We start from the raw sequence: 6,012 nt of genomic DNA, 5'->3' as shown, positions 1-6,012 counted from the left end.
GTGGGGCTCATTTTTGTCCTGGGCTTTGTCTCACACACAATGCTAAGGGCTTTTCACACATTTTTTCTAATCCACACAATGACCCTGTGAAGTAGGTACTATTATTATCCCCATATTACAGATGAGGAAATTGAGGCTCAGAGAAGTTAAGGACTTGCTGGAGATCACACAGAACCAAGATTAAAATCCAAATGTATGTGACTCTAAAGCTAGGACTCCTACTATACCACCTTGTTTCCTTTTCCTTGATCATGAGTAACAATGAAGGCTAGAAGATTCTTGGGAGGGCTAAGAAACAAGGGCTTCCAGAGATATAAGGGCGATACACACAGAAAAGGAACAGAAGGAGAAATATAGGCTTTTGGATGTGACATAGAGGTAGTTCAAACACAGTGTTGTTTGAACTTAGGTGAAAGAAGGTCATAGTGGGCTTAAAATCTCTATGAGGTCCTTTGTCATTGAGGATTATGTTATATTTTGCCCCAAAACTAATCAAGAAAGTAACAAGCACCCTTAAGAAGAATATTTTCTCTCCCTCCCTCCCTCCCTCCGCTCTTCCTCCTCCTCCCCACCCTCTTTCTCCTCCTCCTTCCTCCTCCTCCTTTCTCTCTCTCTGTCATGATTTGCTTCCCATTCCCTGTCCTTGGTCAATTCTGTTTAATTTCACAAGTATTTACTAACTTTTTGGCATCTAGAATTGCTGGGTAAGGCCCCATGGGATTTATGTACCCCACAAAGGTGCTTCCTGCCCATCTAGGTCTCATCATATAAAGGGGGAGACAGACATATACCTACAAGACAATGATTTGAGGTGAAATAGAAGCACTCATGAAGTACTATGAGAAAATAGGGGATAATAATGATAGTAACATTTACTGAGTGTTTACAATATCCTAGGCACTAGGTTAAGAGCTTTATGTGGATTTCCTCATTTAATCCTCACCACAACCCTATGAGGCAGGTACTAGTATCATTCCCATTTTATAACTAGTTTACTAGTTAACTTGATCACCCAGCTAGTTAATGGCAGAACTAGGTCCTCACTTCTTGGTGTACCCTTTGCTCTTTCCACCTAGCTAAGTCCCATCCTTGATGCTCCTGAGCAGATCCCTCCTGGCCCATGAACCTTCCCAGACACACCTATTTGGAGACAGTGGAGCCCAATGGAAGCACACGGACCTCAACGACTGCCAGACATTCCTCCTCCACCATCTCTGTGCGTTCCCTCTTGGGGTGGGGTGGAGTAGCATGTTTTCAAAATCCCCTAGAGGATGTATGTCTTAGGACAGGTTTCCCAGAAGCAGACCCTGAAATGAGGATTCACGTGCAAGTGATTTATTAAAGACGTGCTCTCCTGAGAAACTGGTGAGCAGAATGAGAGGCAGACCAGGAAAGGGGAGGAAGCCCAGCAGGGGAGCTCTCAGGAAAAGTCCCACAGAGAGTGGCTTCAGCCTGGTCCGCAGGGAGCTCTGGAGCGTAAGCTTGACTATAGGCAACAGAGCTAGGCTTTCACTGTCACTATCAGTGATTGGTGAAGGCACCCTGGAGGGACATAAAGTCCCAGGCTTTCCTCTGGTGCAGTCAAAGGGCTCCAGTAGTGTGAAGGCAATCCTCCAAAGAAGACCCAGACGCGCTGGCTGGTGGAAGAGAAAGCACAGGGAGGAGGCCGGAGAATCACACACACATACACACACACATACACACACCGGGGGTCCGAGGAGATGTGGAGCGCTGATAATCCTCCCTATAGAGGGGCACACTGGAATCTCCATGTTGGGGGAGAAGGGGAGGCTGACTGGTCGTTCTCCTCCCTCCCCCACCCAGTCCTGCTCCACTTCAAGAAGAGCTGTCCTAGAATTCTTCAGTTGAAGTCGTGTTATGTGCTGATAGAGAGGGGGAGGTTATAAGGGCTTGGGGGGAGTGGAAATCCAATAGCAATTCAATTAAAGATAAACAGAAATAACATCTCAGGCACTGAGGGCCAACCTGAAGACAGCTGTTACTTATTATGTAATGTATATTGGGTGGTAACCGTGTGGCAGGCATTGTGTTAAGTGCTACATGTGGATTATCTTTCTTAATCCTTACCCCTGGCCGTCTGAATCCAGGGCCCACACTCTTAACCACTCCCTATATGCCTCCCTTCATGGCTAGGTGTACCAGTCAGAGTTCATTTAGGGGAGCAGAGCCACCATGTACATTATGGGAATAAGGGATTTATTATAGGAATAAGACTTTACCTGAAGGTGGGAGGAGCTGGGGAAGTGAAGGTCTAGAAGGACTTGTGAGGTGATCAGAGAGGAGTCACTAAGACCTCAAGGACTAGCTGGGATCCATCTATGGGCACATCTGTCTGTCACAGTATCTGACCACAGAGCTCTCCCCAGAGGAGTGACTCAGGCTCCCATTCCGCCTTCCAAATCTCACACCAGGTCCTCTTTTGGCCAACTGCAACTCAGAGCCCTGTCAGGAGGGGATTCTGGAAGCATACTTCCAAGCTTAATCAAATTGATTTAGCACTATCCAGCCCATTATATCTCTGATGTAGACGAGAATATAACTGAGCAGACATCCAAGCAGCAGAAGAAAGGCAAGGTCACATTTGTGTATGTTTATCTCCCCATTTTAATGGCTGCAGAGCATTTTTGTATTATGGGTCAGTATTTTATTTGTCACAATAGCACTTACAAACATTTGAAAATAGTAATTCCTTCAGAGCTACACTCCAAGGACTAAGTAGAGTGCCTGGTGCAGCAGGCGTTCAGCACATACTGGATGAAGGAATGGATGCCGAATGGCTGGAGTCCCCCTAGGACAACATGGACTCTTACTCATAAACTCCAGCAGACATCTGACAACACCCAGGGGCAGGAAGTGGCCTTATTCCTCCAAGTAAGTAGGAGGCAATTCTGCTCACCAACATGCACTACCTTCTGTCTTCTAGCCAACACCTGAGGGGGGGGGGTGAAAACACCCTGTTTAGCACTTCCAGGAGGAACTGATCACCACTTTTCTCGAGTGTCTTTCTTGCTCCCCACAATCCCTTTAATCGTCTTCCTTCCTTGTGCACAAGGGTAGCGCCCTAACACTCACGGTAGTTCCATGAGACCCTATCTTTTGGCCACAGCTGGGCCAATCAGATCCTCTCCCCTGGGAATTAGGAAGTAGGACCAAGAAAGATATTGAATTTTTATGCATAGTATAAGACGCTAAAACAGGCATAAAGAAATAAAGGGGAGTAGAAAGATCATCACTAATATTGGGATAACCAACAGGCAATTTAGGTAAAAGGCATTTTAGTTTCTTCACACTATGCATCAAAAAATTTAAAAGCTTTTAGAAGCAAAGAAGAGAGTGAGAGAAAATATTCGCAAAGGATTCACATCAAGAATATATAAAGAACAAGTAAAAGGCAGACAACCAGTAGAAAAATGGGCACAGAATTTGAACAGGTCCTTCAGAGCAGAGGTTACTGAAATGGCCAAAAAATATATGAAAAGGTGTTCCACTTCATTAATCATCAGAAAAATGCAGATTAAAACTACATTAAGATACCACTATGCACAGCAGAACGCATAAAATGAAAAAACTGACAATACCAACTTTTGGGAAGAATGTGGAACAACCAGAGTGCTCACTCACTGATGGTGGCAGTGTTGATTGGTACAAACATTGTGGAACTATCTACTATTCGGGAATATCTACTAAAGTTAAGCACAGATATAACTTATTACATAGCAATTCCACTCGTAGGTATATAGCCAAGAGAAATGCATATTTAACTTTACCAAAAGACATCTTCAAGAATATTCATAGCAACGCTATTCATAATAGTCCAGATCTAGAAACTCTCAAATGTCCATCAATAGTAGAATGGATAAAATACATTGTGGTATAGCAACAGAGTGGAATACTATACAGCAGCGAGAATGAATGAACTACAACTACATATACAACATACAGATATTATGTCAAATGAAAGAAGTACTTACTATAGGATTTCATTTATAGAAAGAACAGGAAAGTCAATGTCTGCTGTTGGAAGGCTATTGGTTACCTTTGGGGGTAGTAACTGGCAGAGGAAATGGATTTTGGGGAGCTGGTAATGCTCTATTTCTTTATCTGAATCCAGGTAACATGGGTGTGTTCAGTTTGTGAAAATTTCATTAAACTGTGCACCTATGATACATGCTGTTTTCTTCACTACATATTATACTTCACTATAAAGTTTTTAAAAAATAGTAACTTTTAGGAGCTCTAACTTTTAGCAGCAGGTTAGTTGCCTGTCCGCATCTTTCTCATTGAACACAATGACCCTGAGGGCAATGAAGGCAGCGAGTCCTTGGGGACTCCAAGAGCCTCTCAACCTGTTTTGGATGAATATTTTCCAAGTCTGAATTTGCATAGATAAAGAAATATAAGCAGTACTTTTACATAGAGGTGGCTACCAGTGTGGGAGTCAGGGATGGCACAGACTTTAGCTGCTCCAATATCCATTAGCGCTCCACCCAGGTTATCCTAAATAAATTTACAATCTGTTTCCTGTGTGTGTGAGTAAGATCAGCCCTGAGCTAACATCCGCTGCCAATCCTCCCCTTTCTTGCTGAGGAAGATTGGCCCTGGGCTAACATCCGTGCTCATCTGCCTCTACTTTATATGGGACGCCACCACAGCATGGCTTGACAAGTGGTGCGTTGGTGCCCAGATCCGAACCTGCGAAGCCCAGGCGCCGAAGCAGACGGCACGCACTTAACCGCTACACCACCGGGCCGGCCCCTACAGTCTATTTTTTAAAATAATGTGCTTAATATACAAACATCACTTCAACCGTTCCATAGAAACATTAACATAGGGAAAAGGTCCTCTGTTTGCTATGCAACAGCTTCAAGACGGGTGTCCCAGCAACAGACCCTTCCCCACCCGCCTTGAAATCAGATCGCTGCTTCCTAAAACCTCCCACCTCTACGAGCGCTGCCTGAATGCCGGTTTGCCTGTTGACCGCTGGTTTGCCTCTTACGGTAAGTCTAGCGTGGAAGTTAAGCGTGGAAGGTGGAAGCACCCTCTGACAGCATTTTACAAATCATTAGTTCTGAGGTCGTTATGAGGATGGGGTGTGGCAGAAAAGCCGGTCAGAGCCTCACCAGGTGGCAGCGGCTCAGCACTGTCCCCGCCCCTCTGCGGAGCGCAGCTCTCCAGCGACCGCAGGACTCCGGTTTCATACACCAGCGAGTCTCCCTCTACCCTGCCTCTTCTCATCCTTTCACAAATCCCAGTCAGAACCCCCACCCCCCCATCCCGCCCTGCACTTCACCCCCACCAACGTTCACGCCCACAGAACCCAATCTATCCTGTTTAAACGAGTTCCAGTCATATCCCTGAGCCTCCACCCGCTTTATCATTCTGGGATTTTTGGCTACTGTGCGAATCGATTGAGCGAACGTTTATTTATTCATTCGAGAGACAAAATAAGAGGTGGGGTGCAATTGAACTAATTAGTTGATTTATTCAATAATGTGCCAGCAGTGTGTGGCGCCTTACAGAGAATGGGAAAAAGTTAATTTGTGTAAATCATCAGATTGCATCATTTTCCTACTTAAAACCGCCCAATTTCTTCTCATATTAGAATAAAAACCAGACAACACCTGGAAAAAAGAAACCTCGTTTAAAACTACAATTATTTTGATTTGTCTTTAGTTATGAAATTTATTTTAAAGTTAGACAAACATGCAAAGATGATGGAATTGTTGATTTATGTCTCTTTAAAATATTATTTGTCAAAGAAAAACGGAAGGGGTAATCGCGCTGTGGCAATGCCAGTTATCAGCAAACTCTCCCGCGCCCCACTCGAGAAGACTTTTCCTCCTCGCAACGCTTCTCTACAAACATCACGAGAACGGAGTGGCCCCTCCCCGTTTCGGCTCAACCCCACCCACTTCCTGCCTGGCGATCTCCTGACGTCAGAGGCGCGCCGGAGGGCGTGAACGGCCGCACCCGAGGCGGAAGTACTCGGCG

This window comes from Ceratotherium simum, chromosome 11, assembly GCF_057802395.1.
Source record: "Ceratotherium simum simum isolate JZ-2026a chromosome 11, ASM5780239v1, whole genome shotgun sequence".
Taxonomy (NCBI): Eukaryota; Metazoa; Chordata; class Mammalia; order Perissodactyla; family Rhinocerotidae; genus Ceratotherium; species Ceratotherium simum.
The sequence above is the reverse complement of the archived record's forward strand: the minus strand, read 5'-3'. Positions refer to the sequence as shown.